Genomic DNA, 16,535 nt, shown 5'->3' with positions numbered 1-16,535 from the left:
CGGGTCTGATTGGTGCTTGGGTAACTCTGTCGGTAGAGCACTTGCCCACGAAAGGCAAAGGTCTCGAGTTCGAGTCTCGGTCCGGCATACAATTTTAATGTCAGCCGGGCTGGGTAGCCACGCGGTCTAGGGCGTTTTGTCACTGTTCGCGCGGTTCCCCTCTTAGGAGGTTCAAGTCCTCCCTCAGGCATGGGTTTGTGTGTTGTCCTCAGCATAAGTTAGTTTAAGTTAGATTAAGTAGTGTGGAAGCTTAGGGACCTATGACCTCAGCAGTTTGGTCCCATAAGACCTTACCACAAATTAAAAAAAAAAAAAATTAATCTGCTAGGAAGTTTTATATCAGCGCACATTCCGCTCCAGAGGGAAAATTTCATTCGATATTAAAATTTTATACTGGACGGAAACTATATTGCGTCATGTGACCTAACTGTGGCGTCTTTTGTTGCATTTCAAATTATAAGCATCGTATGTCGTGGTAGATGAATGATCATTGATTAATTAACTTTTCAGACGTGTATCAAAGTTTGCAGTTAATTTACAAACACTTTAAACAAAACAAAATTGTGAAAATCGGATTCACGATCACACTCGTCGTTCGAAATCTTATACTAACGTACTGAATATATGTCACGTAGAATGGTGCAACTAGTTACGACTGATTATCTATAAATATTTCAAACAAATACATTCATTTCGGTCCATTTTAGCGTAGCATAACTTCTGTCAGAAGTCTCGGTTAGAAGCTCGTGCAGCCACAGCCATCATGACACTCTACCAGAATTATTGTTGCTTATACGTGATTACTATTACTTGCTCTCGCAAAACTACAGAAATCTCACGTGATTTTAATTTTTGCAGGCTGCAATGATATTTATAAAAACATAAAGATAGAAATACATAATCCTTTACTAAACAATCCATGTGAAACAAAAGAATAAAATATAGTATATGTTAAGAAAGTATAGTTCTAGCTCTGAATAAATGAAATTTCCATAATAAGTCAATAAGGTAAACAATATTTTCGTCGCAGAAGAGAAAGTAAATTACACTCATTACGGGCATTTTCCGGCCTCTACATTTTAATTTCTTTATTTATTAAACATCTTGCTTTAAAATTTTTTATATTTCTTAATTAAAAATTTATAGCAAAATAATTTATTAACACTTTAATAAAACAAAATGCAATACATTTTTCTAAATTTAGTGAATACGATGTTCGAACGGGCTGAAAATTTCCAAATGTTAGATGCTTTTATAGTAGTTAATGAATATCGTTTAGGTCCGCAGCTCGTGGTCTAGTGGCTACCGTTGCTGCCTCTGGATCACGAGGTCCTGGTTTCGATTCCCGACCGGGTTGGGAATTTTCTCTGGGGACTGGGTGTTTGTGTTGTCCTCATCATTCCATCGTCATAGTCATCATTTGCGTTACGGGCTGGCGACAGGAGGCGCACCTAGCCACCCCTTAAACTAACCCTGCCAAATACGACCCTAACCATGCCGACCTTGCGAAAGGCACAAGAAAAAGAAGAGAAGATCGAATATCATTTATATTATGTAATAAATGTCGCGAACACGATTCTGAACCACGACAAAGAAATAACGATTCCAAACCGTACTTTTGTTCTTAGCGGATCATGTCTTACAAACGTTAGCATCCAAGAAAGCCTCGCAGCTCGGCTCAATGCTTCAAATTATGGCGTTGCTGCCGCTCGCCTAAATTCTCAAAGTTCCCTATAGTATCTTGCAAAACATTAAATATCTTGGAGAAAGTTTCATTCCGACATGCGTTATGCAGAGTGTGAAACGTTGATTGACCTTCGACAGGCTCCACTGGTGGGAGTAGGTAATTCGTTAGCTCGAGCTGCTTTGTTACTGCGTGCTCTGTTGCGAACTTCAGACGGATTACTTTAGACTGCTGAGTAACAAAATAATGAACATGCTGATTAAACCTATATATTATAATACTAAGCCCCTTCATCATCATGTGAGACAAGAAGTGAAAGTCAGTAACTCCCAGGCCTTTTTAATCTTGTGATGCAGGAAGCAGCTACAGGTGGCAAGGATTACGTTAAAACATTAGTTAAAACATGTCAAAGTTCTGTCATATTTTAGTGTTAAGTTACTATTTGGCAGTGGTGTTTGATATTTCTTTTGAAGGTTTCTTTTTCAGCCTCCTTATTATGGTTGGCTATGTATTCCCTCTATGGGCAGATTGACACACTGTTTGTCTGACTGGCTGTTAGCGCAGTTACTTATTTTTAATTAGGCAGTGGAAAGCAAATTGTCCGAAGGTTGTAGACTCTATGCGCACAACAATCAGTCCTCTAAACTTTTTGACATGCACTAAATATGAAATTTCCACACAATTTGCTCATCAACATTTAGGGATAACCACGTCTAACTACATAATGAGTAGAGTAAATGACAAAGGTAGTCGTACTTTTAATTGGAGAACCAGTAACTTTTGTATAATACAATGTCGTGAAACCGAAAACAAAATGTTTCTTCCTCTACTTTCGATAACAGAGAAGGCACTGTTTTATGAAAAGCAGTGGACAGTCGAACTACTGCAGTTTCAGATTACGCGCCAAGAGCGTCTTTGACTGTTACTTATAATAAACTACTACCCTGATGACGCGCAAATCGACCAAGAAGTGTTTAAATGAACTTATAAGTCTTTCTGGGATATTATAACCCCCCCCCCCCCCCCCCCTGACCTCCACTCTTGGAGCAGTCCTCCCTAATAATTAAATACTGCTGCTGTTGACAACGTCTTTGCTTCCATTTTTTCCCTTATCATCTCATATGCAAAAACTTTTCTTCCAGTCTGGGAAAGGGGATGAGGGATGAAGATTTAGTCGTTACATCATTCGAGTAAATAAGTAGTTCAAAATGTTCAATACGTGTATACAAAATAGTTCTGTGCATCATGCAAACTATCGTCGAAATATTTTAGTCTTGACAATGCCATGTTTTACAAAGATATCAGTTCAGTGTTTCGTTGCACTTTATGTTTGTGACAGCTGGTTAGCATGCAATTGATATGTAACTTTTAAAAATTCTTGAGGTAGTTCTCCGTTACACTGATCCTTTGCTTACAGTTTCGTTTCTACTATCACTTATTTTTAGTCAAATTAGATTTTGTTGTCCCTGCGTTAGTTATTCGTTTAGAATCACGATTTAATCCTATCCTGAAGAAAACGTGGGCAAAGCCGCAGGAACACCCTTTAAACACTGATCAATGGATTCTACACAATTCAAGGGTAAATTACATTTTGACAATTGTTTCAGATTTTCTTGGATAAAGTTTTCAGTATTTAAATAGCTTTTTTGTTTAGACGTATACAGTAATCAAGTTCTTTTTCCATAAATTGAATTTGTGGATGACTTGATTTTCACAGTATAATCTCAATAAACGTTTGAACATCGTGTTTATACCATTTCACAAGATATTGTTTAGTGCTGGTGTGACATCGAGGCGCTGTCTGCATATGGTGTCGTCGATGGAGCTTCCTTATAGATAGCTAGGGATCATCCTAAGCGAAAGACAGGAAAGCACCTCACCAAAACCAATGCTAAAACTTACTACTGTTAGAAGCAGGAAGAAAGACCCCTTCATCTTCTCTTAAGCTAACTACAACTGGAATTGGGTGGGATCTGGTACAAGCGATCAGTAGTACTTGTATTTTTTTTCAGCCTGTCTGTGAAACACCATCCAGATATTTATAAGTGATATCAATATGCGTCTTAATAGAGCATTTACAGCATTTCACAGCACAAGTTTTACAAGTAACGTTTCAGTTCCAACAACACTGGCTAGTAAGCAGCGATTGTCAACTGTCAGTTAAGCACAGTACAGTATCTATCATACAGTAAGTGCGTAGTCAGAGAATTCTACCATACAGTTTGTTTATATTTTTGATGAAAATGTCTTGTGTGAACAACACTCTCCAAGAAATCGATTGTGTATCTACGAATAGCAGAAAAAGAGCCTTTCGTGTGTATATTTTTATTTTTGTTTGAGCTATTGTCTCTGTTTGTTGTTCATAGCTGGCTTATGCGAACCTGTGTATTTCGGCGTCGAGGGTTGAGGTTAATGAAGTAGGCCTACTATTATTTAATTCTGTCATCCTTGAGTGTTATTTCACATTCCGATTCACACCAATTATCCCACAGTCTTTTGTACGAGGCGTTTTTTTAAAGTAAGTACCTTTTTGAAATTTTAAAAAAAGACATGCTAAGATATCTCAACAATTTTATTTTTACGTGAAAGTCTGTACCTTAATCTACGCACTGTGGTCGAGCGGTTCTAGGCGCTTTTGTCCAGAACCGCGCTGCTGCTACGGTCGCAGGTTCGAATCCTGCCTCGGGCATGGCTGTGTGTGATGTCCTTAGGTTAAGTTAGGTTTAAGCAGTTGTAGGTCTAGGGGACTGATGACCTCAGATGTTAAGTCCCACAGTGCTCAGAGACATTTGAACCATTTTGTTTGATTCTTCTTTGTTTAAGTTGTGTACTGAGCGTTTAAGATGCCTCCGATAATCGTGAGTCCCGCCGACTGTGAAGTACGGGCTGTTATAAGATTTCTTAGTGCTAAAGGCCTAAAAGAGATCGATAGTCATCGCGAGATCTGTGCAGTTTACGGAGAAAACACTATGAGTGATGGAATGGTAAGAAAGTGGGTGAGAGCATTTAAAGATGGCCGAAAAAATGTGAATGATGAACAACAGAGTGGGCGTCGTTCGGTCGTTAATAAAAGTTTGGTGCAGGAAGTGGACAATAAGGTGAGAGAAAACACGCTTTACGAATTCCTCCTTGCGGGGTGACTTTCCTAATGTTTCTCGTAGTGTTTTGTATGACATTGTGACCGAGCACTTGAACTACCGAAAATTGTGCGCACGTTGGGTACCGACAATGTTGACGGATGTGCACAAAACCAAACGTTTAGACAGTGCATTGACTTTCCTTGAGCGGTACCACATCGACAGTGATGATTTCTTAAGCCATATTGTTACGTGCGATGAAACATAGGTGGCCTACGTCACACCAGAATCAAAGAAGCAGTCCATGGAAGTTGAGCAAGGGCATCGTTTTGCTGCAAGACAATGCCCGTCCGCATGTGGCGAGTCAGACCAAAGATCTCATCACATCTTTTCGATGGGAAAACAAGTCAGGCGGCAGACTTCTATGAGGGGCGTATTCAAAAATCGGTACAACGTTATGACAAGTGTCTCAATATAGACGGAAATTATGTAGAAAAGTAGATTAAAGTACAGGCTTTCATGTAAAAATAAAATTATTGATATATCTTAGCACGTCTTTGTTAATTTCAAAACGGTACTTACTTAAAAACACACCTCGTACCTTTAAGGAACTTAGAGTAACGCGTTCCCTTTGTTACAATACTCATCAGTTGTTAAGTTCGAGTCTATTTTTGTTTCCAGTAACATTTTGATTTGTTTCTAAGTGGAAAGCACGTGAGAGCGCTTACACATATGAAACGTTTCATTGAAGTAGAGACGCCAGTGCGGCAGTTTCTTTATCAGTTGGTCCTGTATTTGCTTTGGGAGTAGTTGTACTGTCCACTGTCGGACTTACTTGACACCTCAGGACCTCTAGTTGTAATTATCGTCTCAGGAGGCACCCGCACAACCGGGAGCTAAACTACTAGAGTGTAATCCTCTACACGCAAGCGATCGTGAACAGGCTCTGAGTAGCTAATCAGATGACGTCGAGTGTAATTCCTTAGTATTTTAGCCACTGTAACCTCCCCACCGTAATTTTTAAAGAAAATATAGCAATACTTAATAGAAATGGGAGCCGAGTGTAACCCCCCCACAAAAATTTTAAAAGAATAGGACGATATTAATTAGAAATGCTGATGGACATGGCTCTATGCGTAACCTGCCCATAATGAAATGTACTGACAATGCCAACAAAAATGTGAAATTCGCAATCTGACTCGAATGTAAATCCTTCAAAAAAATTAAAGTCCATTCAGTGATAAGAAAATTCAATTAAACCGAAATATCGGTCTTTGGCCCTGTGTAAAACAATCAGAATTAAAGTCTTACCTCAGAATAAATGGATGTCACATATCTGCTCTTGTTGTTGCGCACCGCTTGGAGGAACTGCATTGCAAATAATAATATTCTCTTTTTTTGTGATTTTAGTGGAATTTTTCTTCAAAAGAAGTGGAATGAAATGGGAAGTGCAACGAAATCTTGAGTTCAATAAAAAATTAAATTTTTGAGAAAATGCTTTTGAAATAAAAAAATTATTATTGGGAGACTTGTTGGAGAATAATTACAATAAATAAAATTTTTCATTATCTAATGATTATATTAATTAACAGTATACCTTATTCCTCATCTTGACCAGTGTTGCCGACCGCCTACATCACACAACCGCACTGGGCTGCTACTACTGACCGACCGCTCTGCATGACGACTACAGACTGAGTTCTGCTCTCAACTAGACAGAGCTACAGACTCGCAACGACTGAACTGACAGACTCGCAACGACAGACTGATAGACTCGCAACGACTGACTCGACTGACAGACTGAGAACCGCTCGCAACACTCGCGCGGTCAAGCGCATACTCTCTGGTCACAGATGCTACAATGCCTCGCCATCGCTGCTATGTTACATACGTGTTTCATAACCCTCCACTGGGGGGGCAAAAATTTGGCAGCGATGGTGAGTCATTTGGACTTGCCAAGCGCGGCAAAATTTTTCTTTAATTAACAAAATTCTATAACTTACAGAGTATTTAAATGTTGTGCACACGCACTAAGTACAAAATATATCAGACAAAGACAAAATGTGAGTACAAAACATAGTAGCAAATCAGAAAAGTATATACAAATCATTTGACAGATAAAGTGCACAGGCACTGAAAAAATTCTTTAGCATATTCAGAACAAATAAACAGACTGGCAAGAATAATTACATGTAGTACATAAAGTATATGTTGTGCACACGTACTAAGTACAAAATATATCAGACAAAGACAAAATGTGAGTACAAAACATAGTAGCAAATCAGAAAAGTATATACAAATTATTTGACAGATAAAGTGCACAGGCACTGAAAAAATTCTTTAGCATATTCAGAACAAATAAACAGACTGGCAAAAAATATTATGTTGACAAGTGACATAAGTGTATTCGCATTGGAGTTCAGCGAATCGAAAAATGTATAACCTATGAACATAAATGATGTTACCAAAAAAATTTTTTCTTTATGTGACAAGAATCAGGATAGGAAAGGGAAGGATTGCATCATGGTTGTAGCACTTTAGATTGCACACAGCTGCTCTGAAAGTCCATATCTTTCCACAGAAGTACAACACCAAGTGACACAACTTGAATTTCTTTTCCCATCAGAATTTATCAGTGTAGCCAAGACACTGAACTGTCGTAGTAATGTTCCATGTTTTCATTTTGGCAGTACATTACGTACACCAAACAGTGGGACCATAATAATGTCTTCATTGCTCACGGTGGTGGACAGCATGTCGTGTCAACACCACACTCTTACAAGGCACACCAACGTAGAATTAGTGCAAAACCAAACATAGTGCTCCATGATCACTGGGATAAACAGGACAAATGGACATTGCAGTAATTCAGGGTAGTTAGCTTATGAGGATAAGCACATTATGTCACATAATATTGACAATTACAGACTTAATTAGTAGTTTGTGGCATTCATAGCCCAGTTATTGAACATTTCTGTACCAAGTATGTAGTATTACAGAAAAATGTTCATTAATTGTTTTACATAGAATCAGTAGCCTTCTTTTCCTAGTTACAAAGCGTTATTAAATAATCGCATTCTTTTCAGTTACAGAGTGTAATTAAGAATAATTAACCTTCTCCTAATTACAGTTAATTAATCATTTGTCATTCCAATAATAATCATTAACCTTTTCCTAATTACAGTTAATTAATCATTTGTCGTTAATTAATCATTTGTCTAATTACAGTTAATTAATTAATCATTTGTCATTTCAATATACTAAGAATTATTAGCCTTAATTAATTACAAAGCATTATTAAACAGTACCATAGTTAATTAATTATGTGTCATTCCAATCTATTAAGAATCATTAGTCTTTTCCTAATTACAAAGCATTATGAAACAGTCACATTCATTTCCAACAACAAAGTATCAACATTGGAAACAAGAGCTAATCAATGGCATAATTAATAACAATTCGTGGAGTGACATTAATTATTGGCACTCAGTGGCCAGCAAGTATTGAATAAAATCATCATTCAGTATTATTCAGATTATTACGAAGTCATTATTAAAAATCAGTTAATTACAGTCATAGCATTAATAATCATGGGCATTACAAGTACTCATTACAATAAACAGTGTTCCTCATTCAGTAGTATTCAGATCATTACAAAGGCATTATTAAAATCAGTTAATTACAGTCAAATCATTAGTAATCACAAGCATTATAAGTGGTTACATTACAATAAACAGTGTTCCTCCTTCAGTAGTATTCAGACCATTACAAAGTCATTATTAAAATCAGTTAATTACAGGCAAATCATTAATAATCACAGGCATTATACGTAGTATCATTATAATAGACAGTGGCAGTTATTAGCTAGTGACAAAGCATTATTTTGAATATAGTCTCATTAAGAGGTCATTACTCAAGTGACATGCTATTCAGAGTTGATCAGTATTATTCAGAATTTTCTCAAACTGGTATCACTATTTGGGACTGTTAATACATTTTATATTTTTTTTTTTTTTTTTTTTTTTTTGTTAGCAATGCATTGCGTTGGGATCGATAATTAATTGCTGAAACATAACACTATTTGCTTTTGACCTATTGCAGCAAATGAGGATAGGTAACGTCATTCGTCATGAGTCAGCTGTAGCAAGATTATGTAACAAGGCAGTACATGTGATCACATTTAGAAGTGATAAACACAAATGGGTAAAATATAAAAATGCAAGTACTAGAACAGGTATAATAAGTAACAGGTTTAGTAAGTGTCATGAAAAACTTCTCCTGGAAAAAAAATACAAAAACGGATTATTGACCTGAAAGAAGAAACGCACACTATGCTGAAAAGTAGTGAACTTCGAATTAACAAGTAGTGAAATGTGTATAAAATGTGTTCCATAGCTGTCCTTTCCAAAACTTTCCGTCATCCTACTATGCAATGTAACACCTGCTGTCAAAGCAAACTGCAACAAATACTTAAATAACTACGTAGCATAAATACATTACTTCAATATTATCCTCATCTGTAAAGAAAAAAACTTCATTATCCATATCATCATAACTTCACCATTATCATCACCTGTAAAGAAAAACTTCATTATTCATAATACCATATCCTTCATCATTATTCATCAGTATTCATTATCATCTGCAAAAAATCACTTCATTACTCATTACATAACTATTCCTTATCTCTAGCATATTTCATCACTAAAACTAAGATGTGTAGTTCAGTCTGACAGCCTGCATCAATCACCTTGTATTCTGAAAGAAAAAATTAGTTAAGACTGCTATTCTTCGATGAGTATAGTATATTCTTGTTAATGTTTGTTAATCCTGATCCATTTACTCTTCCTCATAAAGTTATTGCATCTCCTTTCGTTTATTCCGTAGGTGAAATTCCATTTATGTTAAATTTATTTCTTAGAATCATCATTCCTTTCTGAAATTGATGAACAAAGATTAATGTCCTGCATTTAAATCATATACCCACTAGATAATGACTGGTTTATGGTAACATAATTAACCCTACAGCATAACATGACAGAAAACGTAATATGTCAAAAACATTGACAGTGTTCAAAAACAAAGATATACACAGAATAATACAATGCAGCAGCAAAAAAAAAAATGTGAAACAGTCACGATGTTGAGATGTCATAAGGCAAAAAAAATGTCAAAGTCGACTGGTGTGTGTTATATCTTAACTATTTCATAGTCCATACAAACAAAACTGGAGTACAATCATATACACAAAAAAATGGAAAATGTGCACGGTCTGATGTGTAACGACAAGAAAAGCGACCTGCTAACCTTACCTTGCCGGGCACTTGCCAAGAAAAAATACGATAATCATCAATAATTAGTCACGTGAAATAATTGCATTAGTAAATGGCATCATAGTGTGTTGAATCATACAGTGGTTTCACTCAATAAACGGTTTAATGTTTGATATATGGTGATTGCCTTTCGATTTTCTGGTTCTCAAAGTTTCGACGTGTACAACATTGGGGTGAGGGATGCTGCGAATCCGATATGGACCTGCGTATAGAAGTTCAAATTTACTGCACTTACCTTTTAATTTGCTGGATAAATAGTGTGTACGCACTAATATTTTCTGTCCAACGTGAAAGTCTCGGCGTTTACAAACCTGTTTTTGCTGTCTTCTCCGGCGCTCTGCGGCACGTTTGAGGTTGTTCAGCGCAATGTCAATTATTTCGTGGTGTCGTAGGCGACGACTTTTGGGAAATTCTATTAATTCTTTAATTTTGTTCGGTGGTTCAACGTTTTTCAGTATAACAGTCGGAGATAGCATAGTGGATTCATTTGGAATGGAATTAATTACATCTTGGAATGAGAGTATGTGTGTATCCCAATCAATATGTCTTTTGTGGCAGTATATTCGGCACAGTTTACCAATTTCTTTCATTAATCTTTCACAGGGGTTCGAAGAAGCGTGGTATTTGGATATATAAATCGGAGAAATGTTTCTAGCTCGTAACATGCGTGTCCATACACTACTACGAAATTGTGATCCATTGTCGGAAATTACTTTCATTACATGCCCTACATGAGATAGAAAATGTTTTATAAATGCATTTGAAACAGTTTTAGCAGTAGCTTTGCGTAATGGAGTGAAAGTAACAAATTTTGAAGTGAGCTCAACAGCGACAAATATGTAGCAAAAACCTCTGTTAGTTCTGGGAATCGGACCAAAAATATCTACAGCGGCCATGTGTCTTAATTTAACAGGTATAATGGGATATAACGGAGGAATATGTGAAGTGGTGTCTGATTTAGCTTTCTGGCAAATTTTACAAGACGCTAAAACTCGTCGTATACGTTTTTCCATGTTAGTAAAATAACAGTTCTGTCTCAATACAAGAAAACATTTTCGTGCTCCGTAATGTGCGTAACTTAAATGAGTGTACCAAATTAGTTTGTTAACCAGTTCGTCAGGAATGCATAATAACCAATTGTTGCTGTCAGGATGAGAGCGGCGAAACAGAATGTCATTGCGTACAGTGTAGTGGTTTCTAATCGTAACATTATTCTTATCTTGCCAAAGGTGTTTAATTTCTTTCCACACATTGTCTTTATTTTGTTCTTGTGCTATGTCCTGTAATGACGATGAAATAAAATTTTCAAATGCAACTTGCTGAATGTACATGACACTGAAATTTGTTTTGCAGAAGTTGGTTGCTACGTCTTGCTGATTGTTGCCGAGAGAACGCGATAGTGCGTCTGCTATAACATTTTGCGTACCAGGAATGTGAACTATTGTAAAATTAAATTCTTGTAAATATAGTTTCCATCTACTTAATCTATCGTGAGTAAATTTGGCCGAAAGTAAAAATTGTATCGCTCTGTGGTCTGTGTACACGGTGGTATGTCTGCCATAAAGAAAATGTCTAAATCTCGTGAAAGCCCATACAACACATAATGTTTCCAATTCTGTAACAGAATAATTTCGTTCAGCGGGTGACAAAATGCGACTTGCAAATGTGATGTTTTTAATTACTGTAGAGCCATCTTCTTCAATTTCCTGAAAAATGTGTACGCCTAAAGCGGTGTTAGAACTGTCGGTGGCAATGGAAAAATTTCTAGTAAGATCTGGGTGCGATAAAAGTGGAGCATTCAACAAAGCATGTTTCAAATAACATTCTCGTGAACAAAATTCTGCGTGTCAAAAGTAATGTTTGCGTTACTGTAATATGCAATCTGTGCTGTATCTGGTTAAAATCTATCGTATGTGTCGTTATTTATTTTACGGGAGGATGCTGTGGCATATCCACTATATGAACTGTTCTGTTATTTCTTACTGACGTGTTACGCTATGGATGACACCTATTGTCTGTTTCATTCATGATTATCCGTTGTTGCTGATGTTATTGCTGCTCATAAGATCGACTGTTATTAAATGTACGCTGAAAATTGTGCTCGTTATTTTTACGTCTGTCATGATAGTAATTTCTATACGGCGCATTGCGATGCGAGTTGAAATAGTGTGTTGTCTGTACATAGTTGTTTCCTTGCTCCCGTGCGTTACTATTTGTTGGATCTGGGACTATACGTGGACGCGGCGAAACATTAAAGTTTGGTTGACCTTGTAGACTGCATTGTTGGTTAGGTATGCTAAGCGGTTGACTTTCATGTTGTTGCGGTGAAAAGGTCTATTGTTACCAAAAAATGCGTTTGCTGTTAATTTTACACTTACTGATGATTACGATTTTATCCGTTATTAAAGTTCTCGTGATTCTGGAGTGCCTAAAGAATGTTGTCACATTCGGTAAAAGTTTGTCATATCCGATTTTCATTACATACGTTTCTTAATTCTACAAAGAGCAATAGTTAAAGAGCAGTTTTGATAGATATAAAGGATAGTAGAAGAGAAGGCAGCAGTGCAGAAAACTAAAGATGAAACAGCACTACTACAGCTCGGGGCCCTATGCTCGCTACGGCACATATTCATTAAAGTGTAATGAATCCCCTGAGGTCTTTACGCACTGCAAATAAATTTTAGCTTTTGCGTTACAGGCAATTGCGGTATAAATCCAAAAGCAAATAGTTGTATCCATGTTAATTCTGGTTTCTGCATAATACGTAACGCTGATGAAAATATAATAGCAAATTGTCGCCTCAGGTTCAAAGCTAGCTTCTGCATTACAGGCAATAGCGGTGAATGTACAAAGATAAATTGTCGTATACAGTGTAAAGCGTGTACCTGTACGCTGTCATTATTAAACTCTTTACATTTTCTGGCGGATAAAAACTGCTCGTAATCAACGTTCTCGTCACTAAATTTGAGAATACGTTCAGGTTTGTGTGTGAATCTGTTCGTCTGTGTCATTTCGTACTTCAAGTCGCGTAGCTTTTCAGATTTTAAGTCGCGTGGCTTTTCGGATTTTAAGTCGCGTAGTCTCTGTAAATTGTTCACATTATACACGCTGCGTGACTCTGACAAATGCTCGCAACGTGGCGGGTTCTGTGACGTATTGGTGACTGAAATAATTGTTAATTCTGTTACTTTACTACTTTCGTCAATTTGGTTGTTCTGACGTTCAAATTTCTCGTCAGCTTCCGTATTTGGAGTGTGTGAAACTTCTACTGACTCTAAATTAGTTTCGTCGCGAATCTGTACTTCGTTTTTAGGGCATTCTTCAGTGACTGCATTAATTTCGTGTATCAGTGTTGCGTTTGCTGAACATTGTTCAGTGACTACATTAACTTCGTCTTTATGTGATTCTGTTGTGCCTACACGTGTGCTACTTAATTCTTGTGCAACAGTGCCAACTTTTTCATTACTGTTATTAGCACAAGTCATAGTATTCACACGTAATTGTACTTTAGTGTCCTGACATTGTATGGTAACAGCTGTAATCTGTTCGCTAGCTTGTTTGTTCTGTTCATTAAGGTTATCGTGTTTTTCCCTCGGCTGTTTAATACATTCAGAAAATTGTTTGTTCCGTTCTCTAAATTGTTTATTCTCTTTTTCCAGTCGTTTGTTCTGCTTATCAAGTTTTTCATTAATTTTATTAAGTTTTTCGTCCCGTTCACTAAGTTGTTTGCTCATTTGTCGCAACAAAGCCATAATTGGATTCGACTCAAGGTCAGCATTTCTATTCTCTGTGCTGTTCAATAGTGGATCTGGAATTGTTTCACTTTCTGTAACCATTTGGTCATTTTGCAACTTACAAAAAGGATTATCAGTCCGATGTACACTGTCACTCACTATTTCGGAATTAAATAAATCCGTCTTACTTTGTGTATCCTGTTCATTTTCATTAGACAAATTCGTCTGTTCGTCACTTAAATTTTCCAAATCGGGTGTGTTAAGCTCGGCAGCGCTCATTACAATAGAGCGTTCCGCGTCATCAATTGTCGTCAAATTAACAGACGAGACAATTGAGTTCGTTTGTTCATCATTAAGGTAAAAGTCATCACTAGTGGTTGGAATGCACTGATTGTTAGTGAACGCAAGATTGTCATCATTACACTGCGTATCATATGTCCTATCGGTAAAGTTGTTTGAGTCGGTAATTTCATTCATAATACCTCGCGATACACTATTCACAGTCTTTCGCGGCATTTTTACAATAGTCAAAAAAATATTCACAAAACAAATCAACACAATGCAAAAGCAACACACAAATACAACAAAGCAACAAATTGCCGTTGACCTGTAGAAAAAAAGTCACAAGATTAATAAAAGCGTTGCGCCAAATCCTAATTATATTTAAGCAAATAAGAGCAGATATGTGCCTGTTTTTCAAAAGACTCTCAACGAAACACGATCCTGGACTGGGTGTCGCCAAGTGTAACCTCCCCACCGTAATTTTAAAAGAAAGAAAATGGACAATACTTAATAGAAATGGGAGCCGAGTGTAACCTCCCCACAAAAATTTTAAAAGAATAGGACGATATTAATTAGAAATGCTGATGGACATGGCTCTATGCGTAACCTGCCCATAATGAAATGTACTGACAATGCCAACAAAAATGTGAAATTCGCAGTCTGACTCGAATGTAAATCCTTCAAAAAAATTAAAGTCCATTCAGTGATAAGAAAATTCAATTAAACCGAAATATCGGTCTTTGGCCCTGTGTAAAACAATCAGAATTAAAGTCTTACCTCAGAATAAATGGATGTCACATATCTGCTCTTGTTGTTGCGCACCGCTTGGAGGAACTGCATTGCAAATAATAATATTCTCTTTTTTTTGTGATTTTAGTGGAATTTTTCTTCAAAAGAAGTGGAATGAAATGGGAAGTGCAACGAAATCTTGAGTTCAATAAAAAATTAAATTTTTGAGAAAATGCTTTTGAAATAAAAAAATTATTATTGGGAGACTTGTTGGAGAATAATTACAATAAATAAAATTTTTCATTATCTAATGATTATATTAATTAACAGTATACCTTATTCCTCATCTTGACCAGTGTTGCCGACCGCCTACATCACACAACCGCACTGGGCTGCTACTACTGACCGACCGCTCTGCATGACGACTACAGACTGAGTTCTGCTCTCAACTAGACAGAGCTACAGACTCGCAACGACTGAACTGACAGACTCGCAACGACAGACTGATAGACTCGCAACGACTGACTCGACTGACAGACTGAGAACCGCTCGCAACACTCGCGCGGTCAAGCGCATACTCTCTGGTCACAGATGCTACAATGCCTCGCCATCGCTGCTATGTTACATACGTGTTTCACCACATGTGAGGAAAACTTCACAAAACCCATGAAATAACAGCTTCTCGGAATAAAACCAACACAGTTCGTAAACTGATAACTAATTCAATTAGCATGGGTCAATTGATTAGAAACGCACTGGAAAACCCTGACGTAACATATCAAGCAACTCACACAGTCACATCAGTGTGGTCTAAACTGATAATACATTCAATGGCAATTCATAATAATGAAGGTGATCTCCGACTACTCTAAAATCCATTAACACCGAAGTTCAGATAAAAAATAAACTCGGCGCTCTTTGATCATTACATGAAAATGGAGTAGCCGAACTTCCTCTCATTTCTTTTTTGGTGTTTTATATTCAATTTCAGCAATGGCCGTCGATAATTTTTGTCTTTGACAACAGTAGCATCTTTGACCGGCCGTCGGTTACCTTCCGCCAGCGTGGCTGACAGCGTTTCCCACAAATAACCCATCACTCAGCAGCATGTTTCATGACGTTAACATAGAGAAATTTGCCCTCTTGGTCCATGTCTGTACACTCGGCTGTCCGTTCTACCGATCCCTTCAGTACAATGTTACGTGAAATATAATACCATCTCGGCAGTAGGTGGACCCTTACAAAGTTTGTATGCCTGCTTTCTCCAAAGACGATGAACCGAGTGAAGCAAGACAAGATAAAAGAAATGACAATATAAAAGAAATTAAGATGATTATGGGACAAGGAAGTTTGATTGTGATGGGGCAATAGAATACGATAAGAGGGAAAGGGAGGAGATGAAATAGCAGGAGAACACGGATGTAGGGAAAAAATGCAACGGGAAGACGCATGATAGCATTTTGCACAGCATTAATTTTATCACTGCTAACTTCATTTAAGAACCATGAAAGAAGGGTGTATACGTGGAAGTGTAACTGCAAAACATTTCCAGGGTCGGACGTGGTCTTGTTATGAACTAAGGACTAAAATTGCAGAGAGGTAAGAAACTAAAGAGCTAGGACTTGCGTGAGTTCAAAGAACTAGAGATTGCTCTTTCCAAGTGAGCTTTAGGCAATTACTGACTGAAACAGGATAA

General features: G+C 37.1%; 1 protein-coding gene across 1 annotated transcript in view; it reads left to right on the top strand.

The window, feature by feature from the left end:
* Positions 1 to 16,535, top strand: part of LOC124789737 (serine/threonine-protein kinase 32A) — a 603,517-nt gene that overhangs the window by 71,168 nt on the left and 515,814 nt on the right. The gene's annotated exons all lie outside the window — the stretch shown is intronic.

This window comes from Schistocerca piceifrons, chromosome 3, assembly GCF_021461385.2.
Source record: "Schistocerca piceifrons isolate TAMUIC-IGC-003096 chromosome 3, iqSchPice1.1, whole genome shotgun sequence".
NCBI classification, from domain to species: Eukaryota; Metazoa; Arthropoda; class Insecta; order Orthoptera; family Acrididae; genus Schistocerca; species Schistocerca piceifrons.
This window is presented reverse-complemented; position numbering and strand designations above follow the sequence as displayed.